Below are 20,840 nucleotides of genomic sequence, written 5' to 3'. Positions count from 1 at the left end.
AGTATTCTCACAAGAAAGCTGGACTTGATTCATGTACACTTAAACCTGTGCCATTTTCTACCTATTTGCCCTAAGAATAATGATGGTAATGAAAGAATAGAATACCTATCCTCACTTATGGGATAATCCATGAAAAGACACACAAAAAAGCACAATGTTGACTTTCCACTTCAATGTGAAGTCTACAGTTCAGGAAGTAACCAGTGAGAGATAACATTTGAGAGGATCCAGCAAATGCTAGCATTTTTCTCTCTCAATTTGGCTATCCAAATGAGATGAAAAGAACTATCTGTCTCAGGAGAGATCCTATGAGAACATGGAATATGTGGTTGTTCCAAGTATATTTTCAGCTGCTAAACACATCATCACTCAGTCTCAAGATAGATAGATAGATAGATAGAGTCTTTGGGGATATTCAATTCCAAAAGTTGGATGATGGACAGAATAGAAGAACAAAACCAGTTTTGTATTTCAGAGGAAAACAAAGAAATAAAAGCAGCTTAAAGTCACGAGAATTTATTGGTATAAAGTCACATGCATAAAGCTGGATTTATGGACTTGATTTCAGGTATTTACCTTCTCTGGAAGCTCTTTGCCTTCAAATCTTCACTTCTGTCTCAAAAACAAACAAACAAACAAACAAACAAACAAACAAACAAACAAAAAACCTAGCTCCTAATAGGTGGGAGAAGTACCCACTTAGTAGCTGAGATTTTTACTTTTACCCCATTTTCTTTTCACTTAATTCTCCTCCCTAAATAAATTCCCTGTATTGCTATTCCTTTAATTCAATAATGTCTGTGAGATGTTCTTTAGAATGCATATTACTTGAAGGAGGCAGAACTGGAATTAAATGTAATAAGAGCATTAGTCATCCTAGTGAATGATTATGCTCCCTGTATGGTCAGTTTTGTAGACATACAACTCAAATTAGCAGTGCCAAAGGAATGTACTGCTTTTATAGATACTGAGTGATCATTTCATTTTTACCAGAAAGCCTGAAATATTTCATCCCTGTGGGCGATTTCTAATAAACCTAAATGTTCTGTACCATCTTCCTATTATCACTAAAATGTAAAAACCTTCTAAAAGAAAAGGAACTTTTCCCTCTATCTCTTTGTGATTTCTCTTTTGAATCCCCTCTTTCTCTTTTGAATTTCCATATCACTGGCAAATATCCTAGAACATATACTATCTTACATAGTCCATTTTTAATTGTCTTAAATTTACTTTTCAATTAAGTTATAAACTTCTTGATAGAGATTTTATGCACTCCTCCCAGCACCTTTTAGTATAAACTAGATTCATAACTGTTAAGTGGATTATACCATTAATTCTACTATCTTAGTCTTTATCCAACTTGGACTGAGGTTCTCTTTCAAGTTACTCATGTCCTCATCATCCATCTAGCCCATCCTCCACCCATCTCCTTCTAACAACCCTCAATTTGTTCTCTATCATTAAGAGTCTTTTGTGGTTTGTTTCCTTTACTGCTCTCTCCCATATTAGTGAAATAATTATACTATTAGTGGAATAATATAGATTTTTGTCTTTCTCTGAGACTTATTTCACTTAGCATAATACATTCTAGCTCCACCCACGTCATTGCAAATGGCAAAATTTGATTCTTTTTGATGGTTAAGTAATATTCCATTGTGTATATATACAACATCTTCTTTGTACATTCATTGGTTGATGGAAATTTGGGTTGTCGCCATAGTTTGGCTATTGTTAATAATGCTGCTGTAAACACTGAGGTATATATAACCCTTAAAATCTGTATTTTTGTATCCTTTCAGTAAATATCTAGGAGTGCAACTGCTGGATCATAGGGTAGTTCTATTTTTAGTTTCTTGAGGAACCTCCATACTATTCCCCAGAGTGGCTGCACCATTTTGCATTCCCACCAGCAATTCAAGAGGTTTCCTCTTTCTCTGCATCCTTGACAACACCTGTTATTTCTTGTGTTGTTAATTTTAGCCATTCTGACAGGTGTGATGTGATATCTCATTACACATTTTGATTTGTATTTCCCTGATGACGAGGGATGTTATCCATCTCTTCATGTTCCTGTTAGCCATTTGGATGTTAATTCGCAAAAGTGTCTATTTATGTCTTCTGCCTATTTATTAACTGGGTTGTTTTTTAGGGTGTTGAGTTTGGATAGTTCTTTATAGATTTTTGATACATTTATTAGAGTATGTAATTTGCAAATATCTTCTCCCTTCCTGTAGACTGCCTTTTAGTTTTGTTGATTGTTTCCTTCACTGTGCAGAAGTTTTTATCTTGATGAAGTCCTAATAGTTCATGTATGATTTTGTTTCCCTTGCCTTCAGTGACATCTCTAGCAAGAAGTTGCTCTGGCCAAGGTCAAAGAGGTAGCTGCCTGTGTTTTCCTCTAGGATTTTGATGGTTTCCCATCTCACATTTAGGTCTTTCATCCATTTTTAGTTTATTTTTGTGTATCGTGTAACAAAGTGGTCCAGGTTTATTCTTCTACATGTCGCTGTTCAGTTTTCTCAACACCATTTGTTGAAAAGACTCTCTTTTTTCCATTGGATATTCTTTCCTGCCTAATTGAGGATTAGTTGACCAAATAGTTGTGGGTTCATTTCTGGGTTTTCTATTCTGTTTCATGGATGTATGTGTCTATTTTTGTGCCAGTACCATACTGTCTTGATGACAACAGCTTTGTAATATAACTTGAAACCCAGAATTGTGATGCCTCCAGTTTTGTTTTTCTTTTTCAGGATTGCTTTGGCTATTCAGGGTCTTTTCTAGTTCCATACAAATTTTAGGATTATTTGTTCTAGCTCTGCAAATATACTGGTGGTATTTTGAAAGGGATTGCATTAAATCTGTAGATTGCTTTGAATAGTATAGAAATTTAACCATGTTTATTCTTTCAATAAATGAGCATAAAATGCTTTTCCATTTCTCTGTGTCCTCTTCTATTTCTTTCATAAATCTTCTATAGTTTTCAGACTATAGATCTTTTACTTCTTTATTTGGTTTATTCCTAGGTATCTTATTGTTTTTGCTACCATTGTAAATGGGATTTATTCCTTGATTTCTTTTTCTGCTGTTTTGTTATTGATGTATAGAAATACAACAGATTTCTACACGTTGACTTTATAACCTGCAACTTTGCTGAATTAACGTATTAGTTCTAGCAAATTTTTTTTGGTGGGTATTTTAGGTTTTATACGTACAGTATCATGTCATCTATTCTGAAAGTTTAACTTCTTCCTTGCCTATTTGGATGCCCTTTGTGTTTGTTGTCTGACTGTTGAGTTTGAGACTTCCAGTACTATGTTAAATAGTTATGGTGAGAATGGACTTCCTTGTCTTGTTCCTGATTATAGGGGAAGGCTCTCAGTTTTTCCCCATTGAGGATGATATGAGCTGTGGGTCTTTTGCATATGGTCTCAAATACATAAAGGTTAGAGGAGATCCTACTAAATAATGAATGGGTAAACCATAAAATTAAAGAAGAAATAAAAAAATACAAGGAAGCAAATGAAAATGAAAACATGACAGTCCAAACCTTTGGGATGCAGCAAAGGTAGTCCTAAGAGGGAAGTACATTGCAATAAAGGCTTATCTCAAGAAGTAAGAAAGGTCTCAAATACATAATCTAATCTTACACCTAAAGGATCTAGAAAAGGAACAGCAAATAAAGCCTAAATCCATCATAAGAAGGGAAATAATAAAGATTAAAGCAGAAATAAATGATATAGAAAGAAGAAATCCAGTAGAACAGATCAATGAAAACAAGAGCTGGTTCTTTGAAAGAATAAGCAAAATTGATAAACCCCTAGTCAGACTTATTAAAAAGAAAAGATAAAGGACACAAATAGATAAAATCATGAGTGAAAGAGGAAAGATCACAACCAACACCACAGAAATACAAACAACCATAAGAGAATACTATGAAAAATAATATGCCAACAAACTGGGCAATCCCTAAAACATGGACAAATTCCTACAAACACACTAACTACCAAAACTGAAACTGGAAAAAGTAGAAAATTTGAACAGACCCATAACCAGCAAAGAATTTGAATCAGTAATCAAAAATGTCCCACAAAGTAAGAGTCTTGGGCCAGATGGCTTCCCAAAGGAGTTCTGCCAGACATTTAAAGAAGAGTTAATCCCTATACTACTCAAACTGTCCCAAAGAAATGGAAGGAAAGCTCCCAAACTCGTTCTATGAAGCCAGCATTACCTTGATTTCAAAATCAGACAAAGACCCCACTAAAAAGGAGAAATAGAGACCAATATCCCTGATGAATCTAGATGCAAGAATTCTCAACAATATACTAGCAAATCAAATTCAACAATACATTAAAAGAATTATTCACCATGATCAAGTGGGATTTATTCCTGGCTTGCAGGACTGGTTTGATATCCACAAATCAATCAATCTGATACACCACATTAATAAAGGAAAGGACTAAAACTATATGATCCTTTCAAAAGATGCAGAAAAAGCATTTAACAAAATACAGCATTCATTCTTGATTTAAAAAAAAAACCCTCAACAAAGTAGGGATGGGGTGCCTGGGTGGCTCAGTTGGTTAAGCATCCAATTCTCGATCTCAGCTCAGGTTGTGATCTCACATTTTGTGAGATCAAGCTCCACTCTGGGCTCTATGCTGACAGCATGGAGCCTGCTTGTGATTTTCTCTCTCCCTATCTCTCTGTATCCCCTCCTCCTTGCACTCTCTTTCTCTCAAAATAAACAAACAAACTTAAAAAAATAAGTAGGGCTAAGTGGAACATATCTCAATAACATAAAGGCTAAATATTGTTTAACTCCATGACTATGTGACAATTTAATTTGGACATCAAATTCCATGAATCTATAGTTTGTATTTTATTATTCTTGTAACCAATCATGATAAAAAGAAGGATGCCAAGCACTCGTTTGGTTTATAACATTTTGACAAAGAGGTTCTGGAATAGGACAACTTGGTATAATTCCATACAAATATACTTCTACCACTCATTTCCCATTAATTCTATATAGGTCACTGGAGTTCACAAGTATTCCACTAAAAACTAGCACTCTTCTAAAAGAAAAAGCCAATCCAACAATTATTGGTATAACTAGAGTAGTGAGAGCCAGAGTCTCTTATTTGACTACTTACTAAAGCAAAGCTCCTTGGGGGTGGTAAAGAAAGAGGAAAATTTTATGTTATTAATATTTGTACCACCATCCTGCCCCTGTAGCACCTACCACCTACCGCTGCCCATTAAAGACTAAATGTGTAAATTAAAGAATAATTGATCTTGGGAAAATAAATTTTTCCCCCAATGTTTAACATAAGCTTAGCTAAAAGAGTAAATATCAGAAAAGGCAAGAAGGATCATTAGTCTACCTTTTTTTTTTTTTTTGCATGACAAGATCTTAGATCCATAAAAATTAGAAGACACCATACTAAAAATGTTCTGTACTTGTCTTAACTCTGACATTCTGTAAGTGTTGTTTTCCAAGGCAATTGCAAATCAAACTCTGATGCAAAATCACAACACCTCACTCACAAAGTTCACATCAAATTACCAAGTAAGCACAATGTTTGTCCCTATGTGAGCCTGACAAATGACAAGTAGGAAACTGCCCATGGGGAAGATTCTGAGGTCTCTCCAAATGACGCCAACGCTGGATTGACATCACCACCTCTGTTATTGCTGATTAAGTGACCTACAAAGGTGTGGATTTTGCCTCCAGATCTCTCTTAATTCAATAGACATTAATTGTATTTCTATGATGTTCTAACAGATATGAAACTGTAGGAATTTCAAAGGTTATTAGGACACGATTCCACTTTTAGATGACTTAAAATACAGTGAAAAAGACATGCACACAACTATCTGTAATTTAGTGTGACTGGTTTATGAGATTAATGGTCTCATAATTTCATTCCCAAAAACTATGAAATACTGGGTAGGACTGATTCAATGACCAAGGCAGGGCTGAAGGTGGGTGCCATGACTTGGCATCAACTGGCCTCAGGGGAAAAAATCCTGAAGTTGATAAACTGATAGGAAGTCAATGGTAAGAAAGCTCTATTGAGATAACCCAACAAATTGGTACTTTTGGCTATGATATTCCATATTTTTATTCTTATTGAAGTTAAACTGCTAAAAGCTGTGAAATAAAAAAAAAGTTAAACTTCTTGAAAACATTTTGGAAGGTCAGGACTTGTTCTCAAAATTCAAAAAATCAAGTTTGTTCTGGATCCTGAGGGAAAAGGCTTTAAGCAGCTAGTATAAGTTAAAGAAATTATCTGATTTTTGTCCTGCTTATGGAAGTTCTAAAGGGCTGTATTTTAAAGACACAGGGGCAAATATCAGAGCAGTATATTCATCCTCTTTCTGAGTATAATACCCTCAAGATGTGAGAAGAGTCTATATTTGAATGAGACATTTGTCAGTCACTGGCATCTTAATGCAGACTAAAGAACAGTATCTTAAATTTAAAAATAGGAAAGAAGATTTTCTTGTGATAGATACTGACCTTTGTTGCATTTTATTACCAATTCAGAGACAAAGAAATAAGACAAGTGGTGGGCTACAATTAATAAAATCAAGACCATGATTTAGTTGGTTAATAAATAAGCAATTACAGAAAAATAAAAAAAGGACAATGATCTAAAGGCAATACATGTAGTGAGAGCTTATAGGACAATGTTATTTTGTTATAGTGTTATTTAGTTTGAATACTTGATTTGTAAATTTTTAAGAGTTGCTTGGGAGATCATAAGAATCCCAGATACTTAGAATTTAATACCACTTGAACTTTATGATCCAGCTCAAAGTGACTGTGACAGAAGGGAATACTGTAGAGAAACTGTGGCAGGCACTAAAAAGACAATCACAAGAGTAACCTTGAGGGTTTTAAAGCAAAGTCATGCCTGCTTCTTCAAATAACTATTTGCTTTCAATAAATCACTCCTGGGTTAGAACTGAGGCTGCACAGTGCAGGGAGGAGTTAAGTGTGTAATCCTTAGAGCTATATTCTCTGAGTTTGAACCTTAGATCTCTCCCTTACTAGCTGTGTGACCATGGACATGACACTTAAACTGTGTTATATTTTCTCTTTGAAAAATAGGGAAAATAATAGCACTTACTTCACAGTGTCACTGTGATGACTTAAATAATTAATACACACAAAGTGTTTGTGAAAGTGTCTGACAAATAGTACATACCATATCCATGCTTTCCATTATTATTACAACTGGATCCTGGTAAAAACTCCATGTCTGCCCTTGGGATACCGAATGCAAACTGAGCTGTTCGACATAAAATGCATTTTCTGATTCTCCAAATGCTAACATGTTCAACCACGCCCCATCATCAAATGGCCATCATGCATACCCAGTCAGGCTCAGTTAAGGCCTCAAGGACTCACCAGCAAGTGTCATGAACAGGTGATTAATACTATCAGTGCACCTACTCTTGCTTCATTGCATTTCTTCCCTCTTTTTAAGTTCCTTAAAACCAGTAAACTGGAGGGGCGCTGGGTGGCTCAGTCAGTTAAACGTCTGACTATGGCTCAGGTCATGATCTCGCGGCTCATGAGTTCGAGCCCCACATTGAGCTCCGTGCTGACAACGTGGAGCCTGCTTCAGATTCTGTGTCTCCCTCTCTCTGACCCTTCCCAGCTCTCTCTCTCTTTATCTGAGAATATGAATAAAACATTAAAAAATTAAAAAACAAACAGTGAATTGGAAAGGGCACATTTGAACCTGGTTTAAAAATGGTTCCACATGATACTCTGACCCCAGATGGAAGTAGAGGACTGCAACACATAAGATTGCCTTCTTTGACAAAGGTTGGTTAGGGAATAAGGAGATGGAAGCTTTGAAAAAAGGGATTCTTCAAAAGATACTTGTAGATAAGTTTCTCAGAATGGGTGTAGAGTGTAAGGATATCCTTATTCCATGTGAACGTTCATCAAAGAATAGGAACAGCAGAAAAGAATCTCACTAGTCCGGTAGGTAAATGATCTATTCTCTGGTTGTAAATCTTTTTACATGGAAACTCCCATCTTTGTTCAAAGGCTCACAAAGTGGTCATGATGGTTGAAATAAGTTTTACAAGAGTTTAATAAAAAGGACTTCTTGACAACATAGCTGATCTGACTACTATTACTGTTCACTGCCAGTCTACCAAAGGTAGAGATCAATGTAGAGTCTGAGATGGCAGCAAGACTCAAGGGAACCTGGTTATAAGTTCATTACTTTTTGACGATATCACGACAATTCTTTCTTCCTGGACCAAATACCTCTTATGGGTATGTATATGCTTTCCTTGCATACCATGCTTCTGCCAGCAATGTTTCTGCAGTGGTAGGTATTCAAATAGTATCCTGTATCTGGCTGGAGAATTTAATAGGAAAATAAGTAAAGAGTGGGTTTATACTCATGTCATTCACAGATCTTAGCATATACTCAATTGTTCAGACACCATAGCCTTTATAAAAAGTGGAAATGGCTTATAAAAGATCCAGTCATCGTGCCAGTATGAAATACCATCTTGCAACATTGAATTTGGTTCCTCTGAAACCAGTATATGCTGTTAATTAGGGATCCATATCCATTTTTTGTCGACTCTTAATCTCTACTAAAGGAAACCACTAAAATGAGAAATTAGAAAGCTTTGATGCTAAACAAATTTTTAATTTTTTAAAAATGTTTATTTTTCAGAGAGAGAGAGACAGAGAGACAGAGAGACAGAGAGAGACAGACAGAGTGTGGGCAGGGGAGAGGCAGAGAGAGAGGGAGACACAGAATCTGCAGCAAGGTCCAGGCTCCAAGCTATCAGGACAGAGCCTGATGCAGGGCTCTAACCCACCAACCACAAGATCATGATCTCAGCCAAAGTCAGATGCTCAACTGAGTGAGCCACCTAGGCACCCCAATGCTAAGAAAATTTTTAATTCTAGTCACAATTACCACTATCTTTTATATACTATATAACGTTGCTTTCCAAAGTGTATTTCACTGGTCGGTATCTCCCCAGGGTGTGTTGGTAAACATTCTATTGCCAAATTATTTTGGAAAATTTAATAAGGTGAAAAATTTTATTATAAAACATGTAATATGGCAATATGCTTTATGAATTTCCAAAAGGAGTAGTATGTATTGGCAGCATACTCCAAATTTATTTGATCATGAAACTCCATTTTCTTCTTTATTTTAATATTTTATTATTGTGTTACAGGGAAACATTTAATGGAAAATTTGAGAAGATGTTTTAAATAATGGTATCTGGGTAGGAGGTCGTGATGAGAAAATTATGGCTATAATGTTTACAAAGAAATTGTCAAAATTGGAATAAAAAACCCCCAGACAAAGAAGTTTGTTGGATTTTGTAAACACATAGTGTTTGGCCAAATTCTTTAGCTTCAAGAAAGCCAGTACCTAGAGATGACAAATTATCGACCAAAGAGTAGTTGCATTCCTACATTCTCAGTAACTCCATATATTAGTGTGAACATCAAAGCACAGAGAAAGATGCTGTCTGCTTGATTCACAGGCATTTACTCAAGGATACTTCACAGTTTATAAGAAATTACTGGAGGCCTCTTTTCTCTTTTAGTCAAGCATAAATATATGCAATTTTTTTGTAAAAATTAGAAAGTATTTGGTCAACAGATTTGTCAAGCACAGTAAAGATACAAACATCTGCAATGGAAAGACACATTTGTTTTTATTTCCAGAACATTTTGAAACAAGGAGATGGTATTCAATTCTCAGAACCTGACAAGCTACCAGGTAAAGAAATGGAATTGTCAATCTCCCACCTGTGACAGAAGATACAAAAGCAACTAATTGAACAATCCTGCTTGATTGGTTTGTTTTTGTATTTCTAATGTAAGAGAAAAAACCAGGGGAAATTAAGTGATAGGCATGAAATGTTACTTACAAAAGAACAAGTACTTTCAAATCCATGTGTTGACGGGGGTATTTGATTTTTGTCTTTAGAAGAAGAAAATCATTAAACACTTAATAGTGCTATTTTGGAACTTGTAAAACCTGACATCTTAAACAAGTGATGCTTGTATAGCCTGTTCTGTGATGAAAGTACCACATATTTCCTATTTCCATTTTCTCTCTTCTTTGCTTATAGAAGTCTTTCTTTCCAAGATCTGTTGACATTATTTTAAGAGTTAAATTGCATACTCCTTAAATATAACTTTTTGAGTGGGAAATTAAGTCATTTAAAATAGGCCATCAATTAATAGAAACAGTTACTTCATGTTGTTGCTAATGTTGTTGCTGGGTACGGTCAGTCCCTTAGCCAAAAACTTGAGTTTTTAGCCAATTAACAATGTGTCCATTTGTTAATTGTTAAGCAATCATTATGGATGCTGCTTGGCCAAAATTTATCAGTTTGTTTCCTCAATGAAGAGAGCTAACTAAAAGGAGAAAACATATAGCTTCCTTCTAAAGTGTACTTTTGTATGCCCCACTACAGAAAACCATGACATCTCCATCAATGACTAATAGTAGGCCAAGCAAGGAATTTTAGCTGGGAGAAAGGTGACTCATATAGCCATACTATATTCAGCACTTTAGAAATTAGGCCTTTATCCTCTCTGGTTCAAATGAACACCACTCTGATTTAATTTATTTTAATTAAGAACCAAGTAAAATGAACTAAGGACAGACTGAGAGATAAAAAATAAGTAAATTATACAGAAGATTTTTTCACTTATTTTATATTGTCTCTGCACTCTTGTTTTCTTTTGTATTATTTCTTTACTCTCACAGATCTAGTAAAGTTAGTAAAAAAAAAAAATGTTATTTCTTCCCTTCTGTGCTACATAGCTTTCTAGGTTCCATTCTACAGCACTTATCACACTGTAGTGGAGTCACTTGTATACTTGCCTGACTCTCCAGTGGACTGTGAACTCTTTGAAAGGAGTCCTCTATTCCATCTTTTTAATGTCTTCAATACAAAATACTGAATGAATATATGAATGAATGAATAAATGGAATTTTCTTTCCTGTACTAGGTACTAATTTAAAAATGATTAAAAAGCAAGCTTTCAAACTCTCAAAGACCTTATAATCTACTAGGAAGAACAGATATAAAGAAATAATTACTAAGATATAATTGTATTAATACAGCACATAAGAAAACAGAATAAAGGATTAGTTGTAAAGTCTTTGGGGGGAGGGTATGGGGAAAGATCCTATTGAAGATGGCCTAAGTGGGTGATGAGAAATGAAGGGGAGACTGTGGGAAGAAAGAACACCCTAATTAAAGGAGAAAACATGAACAAGGTCATGCAGGTGAGAAGTGGTATGCTGAATATGGCAAATAACAAGCAGTTCACATTTACTGGAGCATAAAGAAAAGAGATGTTTAGAGATGAGACTGGAGCAGTGGACCAGGTAGAGCTCCTGATCAGGAGGTTTAGGTGATGGGAAATCCTTTTAAGTCTTTAAGCTGGGCAGCGACATGGTCAGATATGTGTTTGAGTGGGGACAAAGTTAAATAAGGGACAATAAGCTATTTTACTAGTTCAGGTAAGAGATATAGACAGGCTAAATCTAGGATGGACATAGAAAAGAAGAAGGGGAAAGCCTTATAAAGGCAGAATACTTTTCTCTCCTCTGTAACACATAGCCTTCTATTTATTATTTTATAACACATATTGCATTTAATTGGAGTCAAATTTGAAATTCAATAAGGTGTGGGAGATATGTGAATGGGACAAGTCAGGAATGTATCCCAGGTTTCTAGCTTGGTTAGCTGGATAAACAGTGATAATGAAATAGAAAATACAGACAGATCAGTATATTTGGACAAAAGTTAGGATTCAGAATGAGATAATGATTATTGATCCATTTCTGGACATGCTGAGTTTCAGATTTCTGTGGTATATTAAGGCAGACATGTTCCATGGGTAGTAGCTTATGAAGCTGGGTATGAATGTGAAGTGCAACCAAGTCATCTAGAATTAAGATTGAGATATTAGCAATATCTAGATGTTGAAATTATAGCAGATGAGGAGATGCAAGAACAAAGTATAGAAGAGGAAGGTAAGCAGTCTGAGGAGATAGCCTGGAGAAACAGCTCTAGTTAAGGTGGACACAAAGAGAGTTTGTGAAGAAGACAGACATGGTAGGACATGGTAAGTATACATGATATGTTAAGACATATATAGTTAAGACATGACAGAGTTAAGATATACAAGAGAATCAGAAGGGTTTGGTATCAAAGATATACAAGAGAATCAGAAGGGTTTGGTATCAAGGACCCAATGGAATAGATAATTTTACTTGAAGCTTATTGATTTATTTTTTGAATGTTTATTTCTTTATTTTGAGAGAGATGGAAGAGGGAGAGAGCGAGCAAGTACAAGTCGGGGAGGAGCAGAGAGAGAGGGAAAGAGAGAATCCCAAGCAGGCTCTGTGCTGTCAGCATAGAACCAGAGGTGGGGCTCGATTTCAGGAACAATGAGATCATGAGCAGAAATCAAGAGTTGGATGCTTAACTGACTGAGCCACCCAGGCACCCCATTAAGTTTATTTATTTACTTTGAGAGAGATGGACAGAGCACAGGCAAGCAGGGGAGGGACAGAGAAAGAGATAGAATCCTAAGCAGGCTCCATGCTACACAGAGCCCAATGTGGGGTTCACTCTCACAAACCATGAGATTATGACCTGAGCTGAAATCAAGAGTCGGAGGCTTAACCAACTGAGCCACCCAGGTGCCCCAAGGAATAGATAATTTTAATACTGAATGTAACAAATGATGTCCATGCAATACAATTCCAATAATGGCATCTTTAAAAATATGCCTGGATTTGGCAGGTTGGGAACCATTGGTGTCCTTCCTTCAAAATAGTTTCAGTAGAAAATTGAGGTAAGGACCAGGTTGCCATGGTAAGACAAAGAGTAGGACACTGTAGGACATGAAAGCCTCAAGAAGGACTGCGGTAGAAATCCTGCTTTTATTTATTTTTTTATCTGGCTTTTCACACTTCACCAACTCTACAAAAGTTTTTTCCATGTAACATGAATTAATTTAACAATGGATCTATGTTAATTAGAACACACTTTAAGAAAGATGGTTTGGAAGCTATACATATTTATCTCTAGGATGGACAAAATGATGCTTTGAAAGAAATAATCTGAAAGGGAGAAGAGTGAAGAGTTTCTAATGAGGAATAAATCATTTCTCAAAATTAAGAAGTGAGTATTTCTAAATCTCAATTTTTATGGGAATACTAGCATGCCCTGACATTTGGCTCAGCTATATATAGAAAACATTTGCTAAATAGAAGAGTGAAATAATATTGCTTTTGGGGGGATGTTTAGATTTGTTTATGTAGATTTGAACAGAAATTAAATAACTTCTTAGTATATTGTCCTCAGCTAGAGACCAATGACAATGCTTCTAAGAGGAGCAAAAACACTATCATTCGCAGCCTTCTGCAACTTGTCAGAAACAGCTATTTTCTTTCTTATAAAATCTCTTTCACTAAATTGGCAAATACAATACTGTCCAGCAGCCAGGCACCTGTGTATTCGGAGTCCATTACATGGTTATCATGGGGCTTCTCACTCTGAGGTGGGTAGCTTAGAGACAATATTTTTAAATATATATATCATAATACATTAACAAGTAAAAGAAGCTGAGAAGAATATTGGTTGTTTTTCACATCTTCCTTTCTTCTGTTTTCAATTATGAGTGTATTTATGTGTTTGTATGTGAGAGAAGGGAAGTCATGTTTTGTTTTACTTCTTTAGGAACAAAATAATTTGATCACATGTCAAGACGAAAATAGGAGAGACCATAACCAAAATCAGTGATATTAGTAATGCTGGCACCACAGTGAATTTACCATCAAATGAGATATATTTTTAATGTTATACAGATAATACAGATTCTCCATACATCACTCATGCCCATTGTATTTCAAGGAACTTTGAATCTACATAATTTGCTATTAGTAGCTCCTGGAAGAAACTGAAGAACCTGGGAACAAAGACTGAGCAATTCTCCTCAGTCAAATGCATCATCTGTTCTCTCGGTGCTGGTTGAACCCTTCCTCACACACTGTTTCATAATTAAAACCAGAAGTACAACTGAAACATCAGATAACTGCTGTGACACGATATTCACTCTGGAATGAAGAATTAGATTTTACACAATTATGGAAAATCACCCTTACATTAATTATTTCTTTACCTAACACTACTAAATAGTTCCCTCATAAAAAGCAAGAATGAGAAGCAATTAAAAATTAGTTAATGCATGTATAAATATCTATGAAGATCACTCACCAGGTGCTATGGGGAATAAATAAATAATGCAATATTTCTCGCCATCAAGAACTAGAAATTAAATCAAGGCATGAATGCATAGATATGCACGTTAGAGTTAATTCTAAAACTGCATTTTCTCTCAAGCTCATATATAAAAAGTATTACTAGAGAACACTTAAGCTGTCATATTTTTCTTTATTCCTGCAACAGCTAGCTCATAACAAATACCAAATTTTTTTCAGTGATACCATTTAATCACAATGGGATTAAAGGGCAAGAGAAAAGCAAACAGCAATGCATTTACCTTAATGAAAAAGGAAAAAAAAAGCCTGGTTATTTTCTTAATGGAAATAGGAGTGGAAATGACAGTGGTAATAAAAATGTTATCATTTCTTAAGCACTTATTATCAGCCAGGCAGGAGACCTGATGCTTCACAAACTTTAATGCATTTAAGCCTGTCAAGAACTGTTTAAGTCCAAAAAATCCTCATGTCACTAGCAAGAAAAACAAAGACAATAACTATTAGGCAAGTAGTCCAAAGTTATATAGTTGGGATTGAGGGAAGTGTGGGCCCAAACCCACATTCTTAAATACTACACTTTATTATACAAACGTAGGTATGCCACTCTACGCTTTTAAAAATCCAAATGACATATTTAAACAGAGTCCTAAACTATCTTAGGCCTACTCCTGAAATCATTGTTGCACTATATGCTAACTAATTTGGATGTAAATAAAAAAAAATTAAAAGTTAAATTAAAAAAAAATATCTTAGGTCAACTCCATCATAGAGCGAGCAATCCCCCTATTGATGGTCTGTCATCATCAGTAAAGCTGGATCATATTACTGCAACATTGCCTTTCCCAAAGGTGGCCAAGCCAGTATATCCTACTGAACAAGCTCTTTTTAAAATGCAATGGTGACTGTTTTTCAAAGAGGAGTGTGGTCTGTCCTTCCCTTCCTTGGATATAGCCAGGTCTGTCACAAGTGACCCTATGTGACTTCCAAGGCTAAATGATAGAAGGTTATTGGGCTTCTACCTTGTTCTCATAAGATACTCACCCTTGGAACACAGCTGCCACGCTGTGAAGAAGTCGAGAAGCCACTTGGAAAGGCCAAGTGTAGATGGTCTGTACCCAGCTCTAGCTGAGGTGACAGCTGTGTTCCAGCATCAACAGTCAGACAAAGAATGAGCAACATTTCGATGACTTCATTTCCCAGCATTTGAGCTGCTCCCAGTGATATCTTGTGGAGCTGAGATAAGCTGTACCCACTAAGACCTGTTTAAATGTCAAGTCAGTGAATAAAATAAATGTTGGCATTATTTTTAGCCACTCATTAAATTTTGGGTCAGTATGTTATACAGCAATATATAGCCATAGCGTCTACTTTCAAAATATTGTGTTCTGAGATAACACATGCAAAATCATGTTTTAAAGAGCTAAAAAATTATGTGATTATTACTGCTTTTATTTGTCTTTAAAATCACCCTGTGGAATCACTTCAAATGGCTAAACTTTTCCAATACCTTCTATTCTTGCTACTAAAAATATGGTCCATGGATCAGTAGCATCAATGTTACTTGTGAAACAATTAGAAATGCAGGATCTGAGGTCCCATCCTAGACCTGCTGAATCAGAATCTGCACCTTAAAAATATCCCCCAGGAGATTTCTATGCATATTAGAGTTTGAAAAACACTAATGCAGACCTCCTGAGCAGGTCCATGATAGTGTAGGGTATGTCTACGATCAATCATATGTATTGGTTAGCCTGAGGGAGTCACTGCTCCTGTGGATAGACACTAGCTCCTCATCTTATATAGAAAGAAATGTTGAACCAGGAAGAAACCCTCTGCATTTTCATGGGGAAATTCATGAGAAATAACAGCCTTCAAAAGCTGTCTTTCTTTTAAGATGAGCAGAAGGCTGACAGAAGCGACCCAGCATGATCTGACAGATGGTGTATGTCAGATGGATGAGTGGAAAAGAAGAAAGAGAGTCTTTCAAAGTACCTGATTGTAGTTTTAGCTAAAAGCTGCCTTTAAGCCAATTTTCCAGAGTCCAGTAGCTTCCAAATGTTTTGGATCAAAGGTCTACTATTCCAGTATTTTGTGGGTAATTGGCTAGCTGCATTGCCAATTACCTGCATAGGTAAAAATGACCATCCTTATCTGTGCTTTTCCCTAATTAAAACTGCTGGTTTGAATGCTCACTTCGGTAGCACATATACTAAAATTGCTGGTTTGAGGAACAAATATTAGTCATTAATATGGTACAGTGAGAAAAGAGCCTTTTCAATTTTAACTTAATCTGGTGTGTCAACTTGCAATTTCCCATCTGATCTCAGTTTTTTGTAACTCTTTTTGACCCTTACCCTTAATCTAGATATTAGTTTATACATTTTTATTCAGAAAAGAAATGGATGTATAAAATTTGTACCACTGCTTACATACTCTTAACATTATTAAAACCAAGAGAAAAGTACCTAGGGCTCCAAAAATAGCAAATATTTTTGAAAGTAGACTAAAGAAAACCCAAACTCACATGTTTTCTTTAAAATGGGTTTTAAAACATGACATCCTCTTTAATCATCATTATTATAGTAATTAACTTCATTATTATAGGGTACTTTTCAGCTTTCTGGTTGGCCCTTCAACAGCCCTGTGAGAACAGTTAACCATCTATTTTCTCTGCTTTACAGATGAGGAAGGTGAAACAGAGAGATCAATACAGGTGACATCACTAGTCCATTGTTTTATGGTAGAGGAAAAACTAATGTTTACATTTCCTTGCTCCTGTGGACAACTCTATCGAAAATAGAATAATTGCCTTCATTTTACGTAAAAATTACAGCTAAGAGCCACATACAATAGAATAGAACCACAGTTGCTTGCCTAACACTGATTCCAGCAAGGCTTACTGTGACAAGAATTCTCTGTCTACACTGGCCAATATAATAACTGCTAGCTGTAAGTGGCTATTGAATGCTTGAAATGTGACTGTTGTGATTAAGAACCTAGGTTTGGGGGGGGGCGGTATTCAATTTTAATTAAGTTAAAAAAGTTAAATTGAACTTTGCTCTCAAGATTAGAAGCATGAAGGGCTGAGGGACAGGCTTTGAAAAACTCATGTTCCAACACTGACTTCTAGCCATCTTCTTGCACAAAGAACACTATTATTACCTCTGCAGAGGCCCCAGGACAGAAAAGAAAGAAAAGTAGTAGAGTGGCCAAGGGCCAATGACATGAGAGCCCAAGGAACCAGCCAGACTAGACCTCTGAACATGGCTCTGTCTTGTGAACAGTAAGAAAATTGGAGCTCAAAAGTTCTAAAGCATTTCTGATTATAAAATTATGTGATTTTAGCAAGATCTCAACTTATTTCTCCCAGTCCTCATTCTGATTCTTATTTTCTTTCTGTAATGTCATCTTAAGATTCCTTCTCACCTCACCAAATTCAAAAACACCACTCCAATCTGCAATTTCACATTCTCTTCTCCTAAGCCAATTAAGAATAATTTCCCTGTATCATTTTCCACTTTAAAAGAGCCAGGTAACATACACATCCAGCTTCTGAGATATGGCGAAAGCAATTAATTCAAAGCATGACTTTGTTCTTCCTATTTTCTTGTCCTTTCAGAGTCATGAATCACAGTTATTTGGACTTGGTACTTAGATTTGCTTTGCCTTAGGATGTTCCAATCTTTTATTACAATGGTCTCTTCCACAGCTACGCTAGGAAATATGCTCTATGCCCTAGGCAGCTCTTTTTTTTTTCTGACTTCACATTAAATGCAAAAAAGAAATAGTGATATAAAATCCCCCATTTCCTGATAAATTCTCTTTAATTCTCCACTCTTCAATTTTACTAGGGCTATTTTTCTTTCATGTATGTTTCAAATACATTTGCAATATCTTTTCCTCAGTAAGAACCTGGTCTGAATGACATATATTTCTTTTCCCATCCCTAATTATCCTTTTAACTTGTTTCTGTTCACTCTCAATCTATCTCTTTTCCTATCAGCCTCTTAGATTAAAAATAAAACAGTTATTCATCAATTTCAATCAGATCTTTTTACTTTCCTATACTATTCTGCTAACATTCAAATTGAACCCAATTTAAGAAAATTTGCATCTCTTCCCGTTGAAGAAATGTGCTTCAGGGTTTAGAGTAATTTTGAAGATGTTTCACTTTTTGCAAACAGATTTCCTACAAGATATCACATCCTATGAAACATATTTAGGGCATTAATTTTCTGAAAGTCAGTATCAATCTAGTTCCTACAATTCTTTTTTAGAATCTTGGTCCTTAAAAGCAGGAAATAGGTAATAATAGGAATCCAAGATTCAGCTCATATACTCTTGATGGTTAGCGGACAGGATAAAGAGCATCTCAATTTATGCAGGCAGTTTCAAAGGGTTCTAATTGACCCTCATACATTTCCTGTCTGGAGAACTCTGGAAGAAATAAGATGAGTTTCAGAGGTCTCCAGATCAAGGTAGGCTTAAAAGGGATCTTCAGGAGAAATTCAGACTGACTCAGCTCCCTAAGAATCTTGAACCCAGCCTAGATCTGACTGAGGGAAACACTATGTCTATGGACCTAGACTGGTTCTGGAGAGAGTAGCACAGGGGAGAGAGCTGTACCCAAGCTTTGAGCTCTCGCAATATGCCATACCTTCCTTTTTCTGAATGAGGAGTTCAGTCCTTTTCCTTTACCTTCCCTTTTTCTTTATGAGGACTTCAGTCCAAAGTACTGAAAGCCAAGAATTCCTGTGAATACTGCTTTAAGTCTGAATAATCAATAGCTATGTTGCTATGGCCCCACATTTCAGCCTCCCAGAATTCCAACTCTATTAGGAATTTTCTCCCTTCTCAATTATTTTCTTACTATTTTTAATGTTTCATTTATTATTTTTGAGAGAGAGAGTGCAAGCAGGGGAGTGGCAGAGAGAGAGAAAGAGGGAGACACGTAATCTGAAGCAGGCTCCAGGCTCTGAGCTGTCAGCACAGAGCCTGATGCAGGCTTGAACCCAGGAAACAGTAAGATAGTGACCTGAGCTGAAGTCTGATGTTTAACTGACTGAGCCACCCAGGTGTCCCCCCACCCCCATTTTCACTTATTAAGTTTTCTCCGGTGCTTTTTGAATAATTAAGAAACCTACATAACCTTGTTTGCCCTCATAGTTCATCACAAAAACATTTCCTTTCTGGCAACTGTCTTACAGCGTTTCGAGGGCAGCTATTTTTATTGTTTTCCCTCCCAACCAGCTCTGCTTTGTCAGCTGAAGTATTTGTATCCTTTCATTCTGCGCTTTCAAATGGTATCACCTGCATCTTCTCCATCCTCCAGGCACAGCCTGAGGGGGCAGCTGCCCTTTCCCACTGCATTTGATCTAAGGAAACTGGCGATCACCACTTCAGTGAACAAGGGATTCTGGATCCACACTCTGGATATGTCTGTTCACTCCTCTTAGAGTTCCTCTGAACCATCCTCCACAAGCCTCATCAACCTGTTCCGTCAATCACCACCCAGGGGCCAAGCTTCCTCAGTAATCCATTACCCCTGAAACTACGATCATGTACTGCTTCTGTCGCTCAATTGGAGCCAATGCCCCATTCTACCCCACTTCACTCCCAAACACTTCATCTGGATCTCTGGGACTTCTGTTCTCTGATTGCTGGATTTTAGTATATTTTCAAGATTTTTCCTGAATTTATTGTTCATCATCAACCCTCAAGAGAATACCTGTGTAACTTTTGGAAAATAATTCCCTGTGAGTAGGTGAAAGCTGCTTTTCCTTTCAGGAGGTTGGCAAGGTTTCCTCCTTTCTCCTGTTTGATATTTATTACTCTTCCTGTCTCTTGCCACATCTTCTGTGAGACATGGTGCTTACAGGCACAGGTTCAAGTCCAATTGCTAGGTTTCAAGTCTCAACTCTCTGCTTGCTGGTAACTGTGCCCTTTGACACTTATTGGCCTCATTTTACCTCAACCTTTTTGTTTTTAAAGTAAGATGACATAAGTACCGTAGTCACAGGGATGATCAAACCTTGTATTATAATGATTAAATAAACTTGTGCAAAGAACTTAGAGAAGAGTTACTGACATAAATAAGATCCACTTATTATTTATTAATCATATATATATCATTATATGATATTTATTATATCATTATATATATTTATTAATCATATATTTATATATGGAGAGAGAGAGAGAGAGCGAGCGAGGGCATGCAAATGGCGGATGGGGCAGAGGGAGAGAGAGAGATGGGAAAGAATCTTAGGCAGGTTGTGGGGCTTGATTCCATGACCCTGGAATCATTATCCGAGCCGAAATCAAGAGTAGGATGCTCAACTGACTGAGACACCCAGGCACCCCCAGATCCACTTTTATTGCTGAATTAAAGGTTTTGAGAAAACCTGGGATTAAATAAACACACACACACACACACACACACACACACAGATATATATCTATATCTATTTTTTTTACTTAAGTCAAACACATTTGAAGGCCTAAGAAAACCACTTTTTCTTC

This window comes from Lynx canadensis, chromosome A3 (genome assembly GCF_007474595.2).
Source record: "Lynx canadensis isolate LIC74 chromosome A3, mLynCan4.pri.v2, whole genome shotgun sequence".
Taxonomy (NCBI): domain Eukaryota; kingdom Metazoa; phylum Chordata; class Mammalia; order Carnivora; family Felidae; genus Lynx; species Lynx canadensis.
Note: the sequence above shows the minus strand (reverse complement) of the source record.